This window comes from Lycium ferocissimum, chromosome 9, assembly GCF_029784015.1.
Source record: "Lycium ferocissimum isolate CSIRO_LF1 chromosome 9, AGI_CSIRO_Lferr_CH_V1, whole genome shotgun sequence".
In the NCBI taxonomy this organism is placed as follows: Eukaryota; Viridiplantae; Streptophyta; class Magnoliopsida; order Solanales; family Solanaceae; genus Lycium; species Lycium ferocissimum.
Genome location: NC_081350.1, coordinates 28,107,272 through 28,128,846, shown reverse-complemented (window position 1 = coordinate 28,128,846; position 21,575 = coordinate 28,107,272). Strand labels below are relative to the sequence as shown.

Below are 21,575 nucleotides of genomic sequence, written 5' to 3'. Positions count from 1 at the left end.
CAAAATCCATATTAATCACTTCCCACTTCCATGCTGGGATCTCTATTTCTTGTAATAACCCACTGGGTTTTTGATGCTCGATCTTCACCGTTGTCAGTGGGGGCGTTGAGCTACAAAGTTAGTAATATCTTTTCTTCATGTCATTCCACGTAAAAGCCCTTGAGATCATGATACATCTTGGTGGAACCGGGATGAATTGAATACCGGAGTGATGAAATTCGACATGATCCTATCCCGAAGTCCAAGCATTTTTGGAACACACAACCGACCTCGATACTTGAGAAACCCATTCGAATCCAAATAAGGTCGAGATTCTATACATTGCACTCCTCGTTAATGTTAATTAAAACCGGATCTTCGTACCGCCGAGTCTTTACATCCGAGACAAGTGTCGATTGGGATATATTATGTAGCGCAATTCTAGTGTCTTCGAATCGGTAAGCGAACTCCCAAATTTACCAAGCGATGAAGTTCTCTAGTCATTTCTAATTTTTCTGCTGGCACATACAATAGACTTCCCATTGATTTACGACTTAGGGCATCCGCCACAACATTAGCCTTGCCGGGATGATATAAAATCTCAACATCGTAATCCTTCAGCAATTCGAGCCATCTTCGTTGCCTCAAATTCAATTCCTTTTGCCTAAATATATATTGAAGGCTTTTATGGTCAGTATAGATATCGACATGAACTCCATATAAGTAATGCCGCCATATCTTTAGAGCTGAATTCTGCGACCGGCTTCAGGTCATGAGTTGGATAATTTTGCTCATGTTTCCGTAGTTGTCGGGAGGCATAAGCAATTACCTTACACATCTTGCATCAACACACATCCCAAACCAAACGTGACACATCACGGTATACGATGTAACCCTCGGTGCCTTACCGGAAGGGTGAGAACAAATTGAGATATCAACTTATCTTTCAATTTACGGAAACTTCGCCGCGCGCTTCCGACCATTGAAACTTGGCCCCCTTCGAGTTAATTTTGTAAGGAGAAGGCTATAGAAAGAAAATCCCTCTACAAATCTTCGATAATACCCACGAGACCTAAGAAACTTGACTTCCGAAGCGGTTGTTAGTCGAGGCGCTCTTAACCGCTTCAATTTTTCCGATCATCAACTTTAATACCTTCGTCGGATACGATATGGCCCATAAAGGCCACTGAAGTTAACCAGAATTCACATTTGGAAAATTTCGCATACAACTTTTGATCTCGCAATGTTTGCAACACCTTTCAGAGGTGATCAGCATGTTCCCTCTCCGAACGAGAATATACCAAGATATCGTCAATGAATACGATAACAAAAATATCCAAGAAGGGTCGGAATATGGTATTCATTAGTGCCATAAACGCCGAGCATTTGTCAATCCGAAAGACATAACTAAGAATTCAAAATGCCCATATCTCGTTCGAAAAGCGAGTCTTCGGAATGTCTTCCCCTTTTTACTCAAATGATGATACCACGACCTTAAGTCAATCTGGAAGCATTTAGCACCCCGTGGTAGTCAAATAAATCATCAATTCTAGGCAATGGATATTTGTTCTTGATAGTCGCCTTATTCAACGCCGATAGTCAACACACGTTCTTAGTGAGCCATCCTTCTTGCGACAAATAACACCCTGCTCCCCATGGAGAAACTAGGCCTAATGAAGCCCTTGTCTAATAAATCCTCGCAATTGCACCTTGAATTCGCGCAACTCGGCGGGGACATACGATATGGGGGAATAGAGATGGGTTGAGTGTCCCGGCACACATCAATCGCAAATTCAATTGCCCTTTCGGGAGGAAGACACGGTAATTCGTCGGGGAATACGTCACGAAATTCATTGACTACGAACGGATTGCAAAGTTGGCGATTCGGCTTACTACTCGACTCGAACCAAATGATAAATATACCCTTTAGAAATCATTTTTCGCGCCTTAAGGTAGGAAATAAACCTACCCCTGGTGTTTCGGGGTATTGCCTATCCATTTAAGAACCGGTTCACCCTAAAACCGAAATTTCTGCGTCAGGACCAACATTCCACATTGGCATAGCAACAGGCTAGCCAATCCATTCCCATGATACGTCGAAGTCCACCATTTCTAACTCCACTAAATCGCCCACGTTTCACGACCATATCATAACCACACATCTACGATAAATTCGTCTTGCGATAACAAAGTTCCCCAGCCCCAGTAGAAACTAAGAAAGGCTTGGGCAAAGATTCGGGATTTATACCGAATTTATCGACAATATAAGGTGTGATATAAGATAGTGTGGAACCCGGTCGATCAATGCACAAACATCATAAGAACAAATGGATAGAATACACATCACAACATCCGGAGACGACTCGAGATCCTGCCGTCCTATGAGAGTGCATAGATACGATTACGGCCGCCGCCGGAAGACGACACCGACCTCGTCCCCGACCTCTCCCCGGGAGTTGGAGAGAGACCTCGCCCGATGGGGCGCACGGAGAAGATGAAGAACTGCGATCGAACACCATTCGTTGGCCGAGCGGCCTCCTCTACCACGAGATGGACGGCTTCCCCATAACATGACCCCGGGCGCACGGTGAGGAACACACCCCCATGCCTTGGCGACGCGGCCGCAGTGGCCTTTACCGCATCGGTACAACGGGGCAATGGAGGCCTTGCCTGGCTAGATTCTCCTCTGTAGGAAGGAACTGCAGCCGCTCTCGACCCTCGACTCTGCCCAGAATAAGTGGGTCTATCATGACTCTGCCTCTGGAACCTGGAAGGTGCGCTAGTTGTTGAAGGATCGGATGTACATAAAGATGGAGGACTATGTCTTCTTGATAAGCACTGTGAATAACCTGCGAGTCTGACCGCTTTTAATGCCACTTCTCGATTCTTAGTCGATCCCTGACTGTCGGCGTTCAAGGTCACTCAATTTTGGGCGTACGCTGAATACGAGCAATATCCATACCACCACATGTGGAAGCGAGTCATACGATCCTTGTCAGTGAGGCCCAGTCCGTCGCAAAACGACGTACCCCGCTCATCTCGGCCACTATCGTCGGCGCATTCCCAAGCGGTTAATTAAATCAAACTATATCTTCGAACGCCATAGCTGTTCTCCGGCGAATAAATTACCTGCCGAGTTTCACGAATCTTCAACAAATAATGATCCGTAAAGTTTGCACCCGACCATATCACGAGGTGTTTACCCTCTTGATTGCCGCCAAGACCATACTGTATCACACACATCTCACGTTTACGTGTTACTCAATTTATTCGTGTCGCACGCATTACCAAAGCGCGGCTCATTCGACTCATAAAACTCGCGATTACCTGCTTGTCCCCGTGAACACCGAGGGTCCAAGGTACAACCACGCATACGGAACTAATGTCAGTGCCACCATCAACAGCTCGCGCCACCAATTCGTCAACAATCGGACCGCGTTCTGTGTTCTGTCAGAAGAAGGCATGTAGAGTCGACATGAGTGAGCGATGTCTTGGCCCCATTCGTTCTCCCAAGACTGACGACAGGGTAACTGAGGGAGTGGCACTTAGCCTCGCCATGCTCTAACTCGGTGGCGGTCACTCGACTCGGGCCTTCCCGTACCCGATTTTATCGACTTTTCTTCTTCCTGGAGGCATGTTGAAAATTAAACATGGAAAGATTAGATGGTTACATTCTTAACGGCTTCATCGCCGATCTAGAATAATGAAGAAAAGTGTTTCCTAAATGTCCTTTCGTAGCCTCACAGCTATAGATATGGTGCACGACATATCGATAACCGAGACTACACTGGGCATACTGACTCGTGGACATCCCCAGATCGAATCGCTCGATGCGATTTGTCACACCGACGAGATGACAGTTCGACCCGTATCGCCGAAGTCACATGGCTTTTACGGTACTTGAAAGATATACCATATTCGGGAACGTACGCCAGAAAAGGAGCCAACATAAAGGCATTCGATAAATCAACACATATATATATAAATGCGGATCGCCAAGGTCGCTACAACATCACGTATATCTCACGCCGACACGGCAATCAAAACATATCAGGAAAAGCAAGGCCGGCAAGGCCATACATAATATTTACATATCCCACAATGTCCATGAACCTTTAAGAGTATACATACGAATATATATTATACCAAAAGAGAAGTACCCAAAGATAGCAAGCCCCGAGTGTAGGTACTTCGCTAACACCGAAACCGGGAAGTCCTACCGTGGTTGTTCTTCGAAGAAATTAACGACCACTGCCGGCAACGCAATGGGCCCTAAACAACGTGCGGGATAAAGTACGAGTATGTAAGGTAGGAGGGCAACAATAATAATTAAGACAAAATGGAACATTAGTATAGGCAAAGGAAAAATCAAACATCTGGAAGTAGCATAAATACACAATGCATGATAAAATCATTTGTATGCACGTATATATATATATATATATATATATATATATATATCCGTATATAATAAATAGTATCCATGCCCTACTGTGGGCTCGGTGTCATATATGTAAAATCATGCCGGCCATTAGGCTCGGTGTTATCTTCATTAGCCCGCGTGTCAGCCTCCCGCGTCCGGGGCAATATCATAACATGCCCATCGAAAGGGTGTGCGTCGCTACGCGCCATGCCCGGCCGACTATAGCGCGGCACGGTGTAATAAAATAGTGTAATACATTTATATATATATATATATAAGTATATGTATATACCAGGAGTGGGCTGAACTGAAAGAAAATGAGGAAAAAAACCGAAAATGTAGTGCGAGTTCCGCTTCCTTCCGCGCAGCGGAAGGAAAGCGCAAGTTCCTGAGAGCTTCCGCTTTTCTTCCGCGATGCGGACAGTTAGCGGAAAGTTCTGAGGTTTTCTGCGCAAAACTCTGTTTTTCTTCCGAAGCAGCATTCTGAGGCTAATTTGAGCCGGGAAATCGAGGATCTCATTTCGGCCTCTCGGGGCGACATAAGGTCGTTAACCCCCGAATAGTTTATGAAATTCATCTCGAGTCCAAAGGAATAACCGATGACGACGAGAGAATTAACGTCTTAAAACCAATCAAACCACAAGACCTTAAGATTGGAAATACAAGCATAGGCATGAAGTGGCCTTTGTTATGGAACGCTCGTGTTTATGTACTAAATGGGATTCGTGCCAAAGAAAGAGGGAACGAACACCTTACATACCTTATCCGTCGAGCCTCCACTTAAGAATTCATTATATCAACGCTTGCCCTTCACCCGAGCCTATAAATCAAGAAAGATATCCTTTACTACACCTTCATCATAAGTCCATCAACTTATAAGTATTAATTGTGGAAGACTAATTTGCCTATTTCATGAGCAACCATTTATGGAAGTCCAATTCGGGTTTACAAGGATTTGGGCAGCATTTCCCCTATATCATCGGCTTCCTCCAAATATCAAAACAACTCCAAAAAAAAAATGCCAACAACATCCTTAGCAATCTACAAGACAATTATATATATATATTCATCCAAAATCCTCTACCAACCTCAACCCATACGCCAACAACATCAATACAATAAATTACCAATTTTATTCTTAAACTACTCCTTAATCAATGTTAATAAGGAAAAAAGATTCAAGGATTTATACCTTATATTCACTAAAGTGGAAAGATCTTCAATACCCACTTGTTTCCAATCTAGCTTCAACACAACACGACATGATACTCGCGACTATACGTTGTCCGGACTTCGATTAGCACTTTGTAGCTTAGAATTTGTGCTCAAATCTTCACTTTTAGGTGATATTTAAGAGCCTTTTTGGAGTGGAATTTTCTGGAAATGTTTGGAGAGTTTTGGATGAACAAAAATAAGGGTTTGACCCCTTTTATAGGGGCTGGGGTCGGCTGCACTGTAGCAGCACTGTAGCAGTGCTGCTACAGTACTGTAGCGACCCTGATTCTATTCTGCCAGCTCAGTTTGTAACGTCTATAATTCTCTACTCCGATATCCAATCGATGAGCGGTTTGTTGCATTATAAACTAGACTCGACGTACTTCATCTTAGAATTTTAAAACACCTTAAAACTCCTAATATTCATGGAGATATACCCTTCCAAAGTTGACTCAAAATCCTATTTCAAATTTTCCGACAAACTTAATTTTCCTTAATTTACTTGGTCCCCCGAGTCTTCCATAGATTATTATATGAACTCGAACCCTCGTAACCATGAGATGAATGTACCACGTCTAGACTTAACCAACTAACGCCCAATAGATTCCACGTACGCGACTACGAGGTGTAACACAGACATTTATATTATGACCTTTAATGTCAAATACAAAGATCCAATAGCACTGTAAGCCTTAATCACAACTGCTAAAAAAACAACTTCCTTTCTGGTCACAGCAGCTAAAGATTATTTGAGGTTAACAAAAAATGCGGACCTCTTTCTTCCATGAAAAGGGAAACATTTCACAATCGTATACCTTGAAGCTATTGACAAAGCAAAGGTGGAAAAACACAACATTTCATGTAGCTAATTATCATAGCAATTGCGGGTTTTCTGCTCATCTTCATAGTTCCAGGAAAACAACAGTTGCAGAAAATTTCAATGCACATGTACAGCATAAAAAATGCAATAACGAAAGCTTCATGAGAAACGAAGCTAGTATAATATTTGGGGTGCCATAAGGGTAAGTCAAAAGCATAGTAACTACTTACATAGAGAGGTTAAAGATTCATGATTACATGAGCATTATATGCAAAACTCAACATAAAGCGACACTTCTTATATACAGAGACAGAAAACTACTTGCAGTCTAGTTATGAAAAGCTCACTCCTGGAAGATAATTACACAGTGGGTGGAGGATCTTGAGCAACCTAGCAAATTCTCAGATAAACGAAAGAAATATCGGGACACGCGGTTTATCGAACATATCTCACACCTTCTTCTCTTTGATAAGAAAACAAACTTCTCCAAAACCGACGCATTATTTAACAGAAATTCAGAAAGTTTGAAAAGCTTCTTGTCATAACCCCGTTTGAGATGATTCTTTATGCACATCCCAGAGGAAATGAGAATCTTTACATTCTTGAGCTTGGGAAAGGTAATGCTTGAAATCCAACTTTGCAAATCGATATTATCTCCCTTGGCCAAATATCTTAACTCAAAGTGGCAGGGGCAATGTTCACGTTGGAAAGAGAGAATATAATCGGAACCAAATGCAGGTAAGCCTAATGGAAACTGAGCAAAAGTGAAAAAAAATGTGATTTTAAACTAGAAGTGTTCTGTACAGAAATTTTTTAAAACCAACAATTGTAATGGTACCTGGGCAATGATTATAATTGCTATTCCTGTCATAAAGATTAATCATGGCATAGGTAACCCAAGAAGATTGATAACACAATAATCCTTTTCGTTTCAGAGCTTATTTGCCAAAAGAAAGCAACAAGACCAACCATATTATCATGAACTTTATAGTGACATAAGCAAATCCTCTTACTGACAATTAAGGATATCGTTAAAGTTTCAAAAAATGAACAGATATATAAAGAGATGAAAGGCAACAGGAAGTTACAAGCGTAGCTTTTATGTCTGTGCTGAGTGTCTCCGCTTGAGGCGAGGTTTGCAAAAGGACAGCTGCTCCATACAAACTAAACTCATTCTTTGAACTGCAACATGCACAGGATCTGGAGCAGTAAACCCAATGAAACTAGTAAAGATCGGAGAAAGTAATAACAACAAAACAAAAGTACTTCACAGCATAGAGTTAAGTGATACTATATCTTTTACCGGTATGATAAAAGAAGTACTGGACATCGAAAAATTACAAAAGGACACAAATTTCGGTAATTATAAATTGCTTTTGTGAAATTTGTGCGAAGGTTCACAATTTTATATGCTTACATTATGCAACTGTATGCTAAGCAAGTAAGCAGCTAAAGATCAATCAGGGAAAGTAAGACTTTTGATTTAAAGTTAAAAAAGAACCTCTGTGAACCAAGTTCCCATTGTTAACTCGACTGCATAATTCAACTTTTGAAGATAATCTTGGACAAGGTTCATAAAAACTTGATGATAGTCACGACAACTGTCTTCCGCATCGTCAAATACTCGGCCAGCCATAGCGTAGACGTATTTGATACAAACAATGTTGAAAGTAAGCTTAGCATTAACCACGGAGGACACATCTACAAGTCTACTGACGAGGCCAATGTGTATAGATTTTTCTGCTCGTACTCTGTCAAATTATAGCAAAGTTTAAGATATCGTCCCACAGAGATTGGAACAACCTATGCTACAAATTTCTATTATCTTTGTTACTATTTGAGAGAATCAAATTGATAAAAGGTGAGTTTTTGAAACTAAAATTACTTAAATTAAAAAAATATCACTTCCGGAAAAGTTATATATAAAAAGAGTTGGGAACTGCTGAATTCACTTGATATATTTTTACGATAAAATCTCAGTTTCTACATGAATTTCTCTAAGGAATATTTGCTTATTGCTAATACAATTATATTTTCACACTAAGAAATAAATAATTAATTAACACTCCGTGAGGTTATGTCAATTAATTGCTTTAAAACTAGTGGCGATTAAACTGAAATATTTTCTTGCTTGAATTGTGCTACAGGAGTAAAGACTTCTTGCGATTAGCCTTTAAATCAATAAAGTTATTTGAGTCAATCCTTCCGTGAGAATTAGGATTTAAAGAAATAAAATAAAGACCATTTAAATCAATAAACTTATTTGAGTCAATCCCTCCATGAGAATTAGGACCGAAAGAAATAAAATAAAGACCATTTAAATAAATAAACTTATTTGAGTCAATCCCTCCGTGAGAATTAGAATTGGAAGAAATAAGATAAAGATTTGGAATAATAATACTAAAAATTACTCTCACTTTGCTATTGTACTCATTGGTTATTATATATTAATTTTGCTCCGCGAGAATTAAAAAATTAATATAAGAATAACTTAGAGATAAAATATGTAGACGTGATAATAATGAATTGAAATAATCATTCCAGCACAGTTTGAAATATAAATCAAAAGTTTCAAGCCAAGAACATATAAAAACTGAGATTGTATTATAAATATATCAAGCTTCCTCAACTATCCCAACAGAAAGAAATTACTCCATTATGGAGTAAGAAAAACAAAAAAACAAAAAAAAATAGAAAATGTTATCCTACAAAGAAAAGAAGAGAAATGGACCAAGACTAATTCTTGTATCTTGCTAAAAATTGGATCCCCTTTGTCTTCAGAGCAGCTTGATACTTGTAGAATTGGATGCCTGACTTTTTCTCAATAGACACATCTGTGGATGCCATAGATGCGACTGTGGTGACGGACGCGTCTGTGGTGACGGACGCGTCTGTGGATACGATTGTGGTGACGGACGTGTCTGCGGATGCCATAGATGTGACTGTAAATTTTCACGGATGTGTCTACGGAGTTGTAGATGCATAAGTGGTTCTCTTATTTTTTTTTTGGCAATTTGTTCCTTCTCTTTATTTCTCTTATATTCTTTTTCCTGCAAGATTTGTTAGAAGATAAACGGGAATATGATAGTATTATTCATGTTTTATTTATAAATCTTATTTTTTATATACAAAATTACATGACTAATTTATATCCATCATCTACATTTACGATCATAAAGATCTCCTGAAATTTCCAATTCTTGAAAATGGGGTGTAATACTTTCGAAGGAATGATCTCTTCCATCATCAAGCAATGAATAATGATTCAACTTCAATCTCTTCAACTTCGAAAACCTAACGTCCACGCTACTAAAACCCTCAACACAAAATAACTCCATAGTTTCCAATGTAGGACAACCCGAGAGTACATTCACAATATGTTTATCCCATAACCACCCAAACTCAAAATATATGCTCTTCAAAGACTTCCACGATACAACCACGTCATGATAAAAGCAACATCCTGAAAATGCTAAACTTATCAAAGACGAACAGGTGTAGAAAGATTCAGGCAACGCGCAACTTCCTCTCTCTTCATCTAAACATAACACAACATCTTCTACTTTTTTTTTTTTTCAACGGCAAAACTAAGCCATGTGATGATCAGCGAATCGTGTGCATAGGTACGTATCGGAAAGTAATGTCCATACGGAGGAGTGCAGTTGAGCACAATTTTTTTAATTTTGTGAGAAACGGAATGAGCTAATACATAGTCAACAAATGATGCGAATTTATCATCAGACCTATAATTGTTACGAGTGAAGTCTCTGTGTTATGAATAAAAGTCCAGAGATACTGCCACCTTTCCGAGAGAATACATGTTGCGAATGCATCCTTTGTGGGCAAAAGAGAGAGAATTTGAATTAGGAGTGAGTCTGGCGACTGATACGGTCTAGGGTTTCTTCATTTAGGTTGATTTCGGATTTCTTGAATTACTACTACTACTTGTAAAGCCGTTATCTTTGATGGAGTTGGGGGAAGAAGCCATGATTTTGAACCGTCTCTACCAAGAGTCTTTCTTTTTGTGTGTGTTCTTTAAGCTCTTCACTGTGGACCAATTTCATTTATGTGTTTTTCTCTTTCTAAATCCGAGAGAAATGCTTAAATTATTACAAAGGGATAACTCATAACTTTTTTTTTTTTTTTGTTATCTAAAGGGATAAGTCCTTCCTCACAAAGTACTCCTTGTTGTAAATAAAACTGTTTACAAATTAAGCAATAAAAGAGAGAGAGAGAAAGAGAGCAAAGGGAGTAATACTTTCCTCGATTTTTGGGATGTGTATTTTCATCTACCCCACAAATGCCTATTTATAGGCTAAGTGAAACTTGGGCAAGATAGCTTGCTACAGTAAATGATCACATGGCATCCACCATTTATTCATAACACTCCTCCTTAAATGTTCATGTAAACTAAAAATTCTAGTGAAAGAAAAGTACTATACATAGTTATTTGTAATACGCATTGCTTGGTGCCTCATTAAAAAGCTTAACAGGAAAACCCAATGGGATAAAACCTTAGCTAAGGGAAAAAGAGTACAGCGCGTATTTACTCCCCCTGTTGGAAACATCACTTAATGTCTCGAAGACGACGCATTCCAATCTTGTATGTTAGCTTCTCAAATGTTGAGGTTGGTAATGTTTTAGTGAACAAATCTGCTAAGTTATTACTTGAGCGAACTTGTTGAACATCTATTTCACCCTTCTTTTGAAGATCATGAGTAAAAAAGAATTTTGGTGAAATATATTTTGTTCTGTCTCCTTTAATGTAACCTCCTCTTAGTTGAGCTATGCATGCAGCATTATCTTCGTATAGTGTTGTTGGAATATTCCTCTTCAAAGGAAGGCCACATGTTTCTTGGATATGTTGAGTTATTGATCTCAATCAAACGCATTCTCGACTTGCTTCATGAATGGCTATTAGCTCTGCATGATTTGAAGAAGTAGCAACCATAGTTTGTTTTGTTGAAAGCCATGATATAGTTGTACCTCCACATGTAAATAAATAACCTGTCTGGGATCGACCTTTATGTGGATCGGACAAATATCCTGCATCTGCATGACCAATTAATTGTGAATTGGATTCATTTGAATAAAACAATCCCATATCAATGGTCCTTCTGAGGTCTCTGAATATATGCTTAATACCATTCCAGTGTCTTCTTGTTGGGGAAGAACTAAATCTTGCTAATAAGCTTACAGAGAATTATTGGCAAGATACATTAATGCCCCAATTGCATTGAGATATGGTACTTCAACACCAACAAGTTCTTCATCATTTTAATAAGGTCGAAATGGATCTTTATTGATATCAAGTGATCTTACAACCATTGGGGTACTCAATGGATGTGCTTTATCCATGTAAAATCTCTTTAAAATATTTTCAGTATATGTTGATTGATGGACAAATATTCCATTTGTAAAATGCTCAATTTGTAGACCAAGACAGAATTTCGTTTTTCCAAGGTCTTTCATTTCAAATTCCTTTTTCAAACATTCTACTACCTTTGGAAGCTCTTCAGGAGTTCCAATAATATTCAAGTCATCAACATATATAGCTATTATGACAAATTCTGATCCAGACCTTTTCATAAAAACACAAGGACAAATTGGGTCATTTTTATAACCTTCTTTCAATAGGCATTCGCTAAGGCGATTATACCATATGCGCCCTGATTGTTTTAATCCGTATAAATATTTTTGAAGCTTTATTGAATAATTTTCCCAGGAATCTTTATATGCTTCAGGCATTTTGAATCCTTCAGGGATTTTCATAAAAATATCATTGTCCAGTGAGCCATATAAATAGGCTGTGACAACATCCATCAAATGCATATCAAGTTTTTCATGAACTGCCAGATTTATAAGATATCTGAAGGTGATTTCATCTACCATAGGAGAATATGTCTCCGTATAATCAATGCCAGGTCTTTGCGAAAATCCTTGTGCCACAAGTCGTGCTTTATATCTTACGACTTCATTTTTCTCATTTCGTTTTCGCACAAAAACCCATTGTACCCCACAGGCTTTACGTCTTTAGGTGTTCGAACTATAGGTCCGAAAACTTCAGATTTTTATTCAAGCAAAGCTAATTCAACTTGAATTGCATCTTTCCATTTTTGCCAATCATTTCTCTGTCTACGTTCATCGACAGATTTTGGTTCAAGATCCTCATTTTGTTGCATTATTTCATCGAACATTACTGTGCCAAAAACATTGTCGACAATTATATCATTTCGGTTCCATATTTTTCCTGAGGAGACATAACTTATTAAGATCTCTTCATTTTCATTATTTTCAGGTACCTGAACCTCTTCCGAGGTTTTATCAATTGTTATGTCTCGTTGCTCTTCTTGAGCAACCGCCTCCATATTATTATCATTTTGATTATTTGCTCCTTTTCTTTTTCGAGGATTTTTATCTTTGGAACCGATCGGTCTACCATGTTTTAAATGTGGTTTAGACTCATTTGCCTTAATCGATTGTCCTACCGGGACATCAACTCGAATTGGAGCATTAGCAATTGGAATCCTTGATAGGTCAGTGAATGTATCTGGCAGTTGATTTGCAATATTTTGCAAATAGATTATCTTTTGAACTTTGAGTTCACATTGATTTGTACGAGGATCTAAATGAGATAATGATATTGCATTCCAATCTATCTCCTTTTTTAGCTGCTTATTTTCTCCCCCTAATGCTGGGTGTATTGATTCATCAAAATAGCAATCAGCAAATCTTGCCGTAAATAATTCTCTAGTCATAGGTTCCAAATATTTTATAATAGATGGAGATTCATACCCAACATATATCCCCAAAATTAACTCTTTGGGGACCCATCTTTTGTGCGTTGAGGTGGAGCTATTGGAACATATACCGCACATCCAAATATTCTGAGATGGAAAATATTCGGCTCCTGACCAAAAGCCAATTGTAATGGGGAGACTTTATGATAACTTGTGGGCCTAGTCCGCACAAGAGTTGCTGCATGTAAAATAGCATGACCCCATATTGAAATGGGAAGTTTTGTTCTCATAAGCATTGGCCTAGAAATTAATTGAGGGCGTTTGATTAATGATTCTGCTAGACCATTTTGAGTATGAACATGCGCAACCGGATGCTCAACTGTTATCCCAGTTGTTATACAATAATCATTAAAAGCTTGGGATGTAAACTCACCAGCATTATCGAGACGAATTGTCTTAATTGCATGATCTGAAAATTGTGCTCTTAGCCTTATTATTTGAGCAAGCAATCTCGCAAATGCCAAATTGCGAGTAGATAATAAACAAACATGTGACCATCTTGTAGATGCATCAATCAAAACCATATAATATTTAAATGGTCCATATGGTGGGTGAATGGGCCCACATATATCACATTGTATTCGTTCCAGAAAGGTAGGGGATTCACACCCGACTTTAATTGCTGATGGTCTAGTAATTAATTTGCCTTGAGAACATGCAGCATAAGAGAATTCCTTAAATTGAAGAACCTTCTAGTTCTTCAAAGAGTGCCCGTATGAATTCCTAATTATTTTGCGCATCATATTAGAACCGGGATGGCCCAACCGGTCATGCCAAATAATAAAATCATTTGAATTAGTAAACTTCTGGTTTACTATGGCATGTGTTTCAACCATGCTAATACTTGTGTAGTATAAGCAGGAAGAAAGAGCGGGTAATTTTTTGAGCACATATTTCTTACCCGATATCATTGTAGTAATATAAAGATATTCAATCTTTTCATCATTTGTAGTCTCAATATGATAGCCATTTTGGCGAATGTCTTTGAAACTCAGTAGGTTTCTTTGAGACTTACTACAATACAATGCTTCATTAATTGGCAAATTTATTCCTCGGAATAATAATAAATTAGCTTTTCCGGAGCCTTCAATTAATCTTGTACTTCCAGATATTGTATTAAATTGGCTTCTTTCATCACCAAATAAGAGAAGTATTTCTTATTTCTTAAAATAGTGTGTGTTGTAGCACTATCCATAAGACATATATTATTGTAATTGATCTTGGGTCCAACTGATGACTGGGGAATTTCCATATTCTTCATAAAAATAAAAGGTACATTATAAGAAATGTGAGAACAAACAACTTTGGGAAACTGCACTAGAAATGTAGAAACTAGTAAGACATGATATTTTAGGAAATACACTTAAGAAAAACAAACTAGTGATAAACATAAAAGTAAATAACAACTTTTCGCATAGTACTATTCTCCAGTGAGATGATCAATTCTTCAGTCAATATCATCATAGAAGCCTTCAGCTTCTAAATGAGTAATATTTGAGAGGCTTTTAAAATCATCATATTTATAAGCAAGATTTGCCTCAATATCATCATGTTTGTTTGAGGGAGCTGCTTCATCATCACTATTATGAAAGGTCAAGTATGCCTCCACGTTATTTTCTCTCCCTTTAAGAGAGGCCTGATAAAGCTTGACAAAATGATCGGGCGTACAACAAACACGTGCCCAATGACCTTTCATACCACATCGGTGGCACATATTAACTTTACATCTTGAAGGATTATTTTGAGAACCCTTATTGGTCTCTTGTTTATTTTCACCATGCTGACGATAATTATGACGTCCCCTTTCATGTCCACGTCCACGTCCACAACCATGGCCATGACCACGGTAATTATTTTGCCTTCTTTCAGGCTTATCAAAACCTGTTGCTGCATTCACTGTGGAATGGAGCAGACCCAGTGGGACGGGATTCATGATTTTTCATTAATAGAGTATTATTCCCCGTTTTACCCACAAGTAGGCATGAAATTAAATCAGCATACTTTTTGAACCCCTTTTCACGGTATTGTTGTTGTAGTATCACATTTGAAGCATGAAAAGTGGTAAAAGTTTTCTCCAGTAAATGTTCATCAGTGATAGTTACTCTGCACAATTTTAATACGGAACTTACTTGATGAATAGCAGAATTATACAGTTACAGTTTTAAAATCTTGGAGCCGGAGATGCATCCAGTCATATCGAGCTATCGGTAATACCGTCAGCTTTTGGTGTTCATATCGATGCTTCAAATTATTCCAAAATTCAAGTGGATCTTTCACAGTTAAATATTCAATTTTTAATCTTTCATGGAGATGATGACGAAGGAAAATCATAGCCTTGGCTTTATCTTGACTTGATGATTTATTTCCTTGTTTAATAGTATCCCCAAGACCTTTAGCGTCAAGCTAAATTTCAGCATCAAGGACCCATGATAAATAGTTTTTTCCGTTGATATCAAGTGCCAAAAATTCAAGGTTTGATAAATTTGACACGGTGAAAACTATCAAAGAAAATATCCAAAGTTAGACATAATAAGAAATATTGTGAAAAAAAAAAACTTCTACAGTTATTGGCAGTAGATAATCATGTACCATATTCTTTCTTGTTAAGACAAATAGTTATGTTTGTAAAGTAATTATTATACTATGTATACTAAAATAACCAACTGTGGAGTCAGGTATAATAATAAGCATAGAGATAAAGCATAATTTAATCAGGTCTATTGGCCATATATTTATATTGTTCATAAAACTTTAACAGTTTAACAAGTATAGTTCAAGTTTTATATTATGATGGAAAAAGCTTTTCAAAATCACAGATAATAAAATCAGCATTTATTTGGCAGAATATATTAATATGCAGTGAGAATTGACAATTAGGCCTAATAATCTTAACACTTGATCATCGAGACATTCCTCGCGAGAAATGGCGTTCAACTTGTTCCGAAGGGAAAACACAATTTATAGAATCTCGTGCTGATAACGTGTTGTAAAATAAAACTGCGTACTAATTAAGCAATAAAAGGGAGAGGGAGAAAGAGAGCAAAGGGAGTAATACTTTTCTACATTTTTGGGATGTGTATTTTCATCTACCCCACAAATGCCTATTTTGAGGCCAAGTGAAACTTGGGCAAGATAGCTTGCTACAGTAAATGGCCACATGGCATCCACATGCTATCCACCATTTATTCATAACACTCCTCGGTTTTATAATAAGTGGTGTTTTAAGAAATTGCTCACTTCTAGAAAATTATGATGTTATTACTAACTTACTTTTTCTAAGTTGTCTCTTTCCTAGAAAAGCTACCTAATGATTCTAAATATAAATAAGGGTAATTTGGAAGAATAACATCAGTTTCTTCGTGAAATCACAAAGCATCACTTATTTTTGAAAGAAATTGAAAAACCTAAAACACGTATTTAGAAACAAATGAAGTAAAATTTAGGACTGTAGGACGAGTTTCTCGGGACACCACTTTTAGAGATGGCAAGACATTTTTTCTGTTTAATGTAAGCCTGCTAAACGGTCTGGTTAAAACCGGTTAACCGGTAACTGGAACCAGTAAACCGGCACTGGAACCGACCCCGGTATATCAGTTTAGTGGTTGCGAAAATCATGGTACACCGGGTCGGTTATGATTTTTTTTTTAATGAACCGGTAACTGGAACCGGCCGATTAACCGATAAATTTTTTTTTTTTTTTTTTTTAAAGTGGGCGGATCTGACCTTTATTGGGCCGTTGCCTAATGGTCCAAATTTATTGTTGGCAGTTAGCAACGGCCTAAAACTCATTTTTGCCCCCCCCCCCCCAACCCCCCAAACTTTTATTTTTAACACTTTAACCCCTTTCCCACTCCTATATAAATCCCTCTCCATTTTATTTTCATCCACACCAATTTTCTCTTCTCAAATCTCAAATTCTCTCAATTATTAGCTACTTTAAAATTATAAGTTCTCTCAAATTTTCAATTATTAGCTATTTTATATTTTGCAACTATACAAAAACAAAGTGTTGGTGGAGTTGGTGGATTTTCAAGTCTAGCCGCCTTTAATTCAACATTTGTTTTGGCGGAATTTATTTCGGCAATTTGATACCTTCGTTCCAACTCTATTTTTAATTTTCGCAATTAAATGTCTTGTGATTTATTTGCTTGCGATTTAATTATGTCTAAGAGAGTTAGAAGAGGCGGTAGTAGTCCCGGGGGGGGGGAGGGGAAATATGGAGAAACATTTGTGCCGGAAACGGAAGCGTATATGATAGGTCAAGTTGACGTTACTTAAAATAATTCAATTTTAGATCATGAAGCATTAGAACACCCATTTGGCCCAACCTATAATGAAATTGTTGATGATGATGATGACGATGACGAAACACAATCACCGGAAAATCCGATAGGAGATAGTGATACACAATAATCACAACAATCACAAACACAACAAAAAGCGACAAAAATTCGTACGCCAACCTCTAAAGTTTGGAATTTTATGACTAGAGATAAGGAGAAAGAAATAGTCACATGTAATATATGTAAAAAAAAACATTTCAATTCAAGTGTAGGAACAGTAAGTCTGGGGGAACGGGTTCACTAAGGACTCATTTATTGAATACACATCCGGACGTTTGAGTAGAGGGAACGGGTTCTGTAGGGGGTACTCAACGAACAATATACCCACATACCAAAAAATCTTTTAGTTACAACAAAAAGAAAGACGTATAGAGATAGCTAAAATGGTAGCATGTGATTGTTTACCATTTCCTTTCCTTTGGGGCCGGGTTTTGTTACTTATATTCAACGTAGTTATAATCCGATGTTTGAGGGTATTCCTAGAAGTACTTGTAGAGCGGATATTATTGATTTATATAAAAAATATAGATTTTATTTGCGTCATGCACTTAATTCTTTAAATTGTAATGTTTTCCTTACCGCCGATATTGGTCTTCGTCTTAATAAGCTAGAATTTTTTGCTATTACATGTCATTGGATAGATGATAATTGGGTCATGCAAAAAAGAATTATAGCTTATTTATACGATGAAGGTAAGGGTCGTCATGACGGTAAAATTTTAGCGGATGGAATGACAACTATTATGAAATTTTTTCAAATTTACAAAAAAAAACACTTTGTATTACTTTAGATAATGCTGCTAACAACACAAGAGCGGCTGGCCTTATAAAAGGGAATTAAAACCTCCACTAGCGAATATTTTTCATGTAAGATGTAGTTGTCACATTTTAAACTTGATTGTTAAAGATGGTCTTTCCTTATTTGATGATCCTATTCAAAAGGTTAGAGATGCGGTGTTGACACCCAATTTTGTCCCACCTCTCCTCCGAAATACCTATTTACGCTTCTAATATTTTTGACAAATTAAAAAATATTTATATTTTTTTACTATAATTATTAACTTCTTATTAATATCGGCGTTTCATTATTCTATTATCTTTTACAATCACATTACTAGCTATTATTATTATTATTATTATTATTTTTTTTTTTATTACCCTCCATTATCATTTTGCGATTATAATCATTTCAAACATTTTCATAGCCCATACCCATCGCATTTTATTTTGCACAATTAAATGATAGCGTTTAATTTTTAAAATATTATTGCACGGCTATTACAATGTCATACAATTTTATTACCTGAGCACTAATAACTAATATTTTATATTAGACAATATTTTAGCACACTTAGTATATAATTAAAATGGGCCCTTTGTTTCAAATTTATAAAGCCCATATTTTAAATCCATCCAAATCGGACTCATCCGTTCCGATTAATCCACAAACCTTCTTGGACCAGTCCATTAATGACCCACCATGTTTAAATTCATCAGTCCAATTTTTCAGACCAGTCCACATTTTAAATACCCAGCCCAAAAGAAATACATGAAAGTCCTTACCTGTTTCATATTTTTTCCTTCAAAGGAAACCCCAGGGTTTTCTTTCATTTTTGTCTCCACGGCCACCTCTCTCTCTCTCTCCTCTCTCTTTCTCCTTCATCATCTTCATCCCCACCACCGCCGCCTACACCCCGCTCCCACTTCCCTCTGTTCCCCACTTTCCACTGTTCCCCACGCCGCTCCCTTCCACTTCCCTTTGTCCCCCGCTCCTCTCTCTCCTCTTGTCAATCGAAAACCCTAAAATTTCCCTATAAGTACTCACTTTTCTGATCCATTTGAAGGGGGATTTTTTTTGGATTCAAGAAATTCCCCAAGAACAGAGGGCTTTGGAATCACAGAAACCTCCCCCCCCGAAGAATCAAAGCTTTCAGTCCCAAAATCCCAAAATACGAGTTATATTGGTAGTTTAGTTGTGATTTGATATCAAGTCAAAAATCCTAAAACAATTCTTCGTTTCTTGCTCTTGGTGTTGTTGCGAATCCGAGCACTCGAAGCTCGGATTTGATAGTCTTCGAGGTAGATATCGAAACCCCGTACCCCCATTTCGCTGCACCTGAAAAAAGGTCCGTAATTCCCTTTTCTTGTTTACTGCTTTTATGTGTTTAATTTATGGAAATTGGTTGTTTTTGTTGTTATTTTGATCACTTATCATGTCGATTATGTTGGTTGGTTCCTTGTAAAGTTTATTGAGTAAGTTGGAGATTAGTCATGTGTTTAGTTTGGTAGTAATTACTTGTTTATTTAGTTAACATGTATTAACATGCTGATTATATCCATTTTGTTGTTATTCATGACGAACTAGTCGTAGTATAGAATCATGTATTAGATTTCATCTGCTTTGGATTATACAGTATGACTTGTCCAATTTAAACGCTTGCACTTTGTGTTAATATATACATGATAAAATAGATTCTTTGATTATCATGTAGTAAGGTCTATGCATGTTTGGATTCAGTCTGGTTTAAAATGTTATTCATTTGATATCTTAATCGGACATGTTTTAATACAAAGACATGGTTATGTGTTTGGTATTTGTTAGAAATTTATAGGACATAAGATTATGACTCTCTGTTTCTTTATGTGTGAATTTTATCAAGCTAAAATCCCTTTTATTCATGTCAAGTGCATAAATGAATTAATCTTTTGTTTAGATAATATTCTCTCTGGCATTCTTCATTTTTACATGAACATGAATCTGGTTCAGTAGGTGTCTTTGTTAAAAACTATGTTTTAAGTTAAAAATCCTTCCTTATGTTTTAACTTTGTATGATATGCAAACAACTGAATTGTTTGAGTTTTTAACCATGTTTAATCCATGCAAAATGATTAAAAGTCTTTGTTTTATTGAGCATGATACATTCACTCTTTACATAATTGACTTGTTTGATATCGTTAAGACTTAAAAAAAAAAAGAATGCATATAAGTTTGACGGGGTTTTTATGCCACATGATAGATAACTATCTGATTTTCTTGCAGTGTTGGTTTAAGTAAAAAGGAACATTTTCAGTTTCCATTGGTTAAATACAACCAGATTATGTCTTCACTTATATAGTAGCCACGAGATGCCTCAATGAATCCTTATATTGTGTGTGTATTTGTTAAAATGTTCTTAAACACTGTCTTCAGTTAAAAGCCTAGAGATAATCTACATCATATATATATGTGTGATCTAAATTGATGAGTTTCTGTGTTTAAATTTGGTTTAGAGGAATGATAATTGCCATGGCTTGTTTGAACTTTATTGTTTGTCTTTCTCTTTTGTTTTTTCAAACATCAACCTAGTTCAAAATTGTCTCTATTAGAAAAAAATGGTCCTGTGTTTAAGTTAAAAAAGTCTTATTTCATTAGCTATGGGCAAGCGTGCCTTTATTAGTTCGTTAACCATGTTTGAATTAGCAAAAAACTCAATTGACTTGCTTGAATGATTTAATTGATTGAAAAGATAAATACTTTTAGAATTTAGTTCGCTGTCAATCTGCAAGCTTCTTTCCCCTTTCAAACCTCCATTTTGGTCCTGTTTTGAAAACAAATGTAAATGCTGCCTAGCTTGTGGTTGAGTTAGTGTCTTGTTAAAACGGTAACAAGCAGATGTTACACGCCGATGGGTTGCAATTATATTTCTTAGGAAACAGATGCTATGTCTTGAATAAGAAACAAATACTACTCCAGCTGCATTTTGGCCATTCCGTTGATTTGTTTTGGCCACGAGTTACTGTATTCTAAATCTGAATTGCTGCTGCGTTTGAACTTAAATTGCTGCTATATTTTGTGGCAAGGAGATACTGCATTTAGGCAATTCAAACCTGAGTTTGGTAGTGATATATCGCCTGCATTTTGAGCCAACTTGTGGCTGCATATTTATACAAGACCCTTGTGTTTGCTGCTGTACTTTAAGAGTAGCTGTTACATTAATGTTACTATTACATTTGAGG

The 21,575-nt window shown here is 37.1% G+C and overlaps 1 pseudogene; it reads right to left on the bottom strand.

Annotated features, from left to right (window-relative positions):
* Positions 1–6,780: 6,780 nt before the first annotated feature.
* Positions 6,781–11,541, bottom strand: LOC132031747 (F-box/LRR-repeat protein At4g14103-like; annotated as a pseudogene).
* Positions 11,542–21,575: the final 10,034 nt, after the last annotated feature.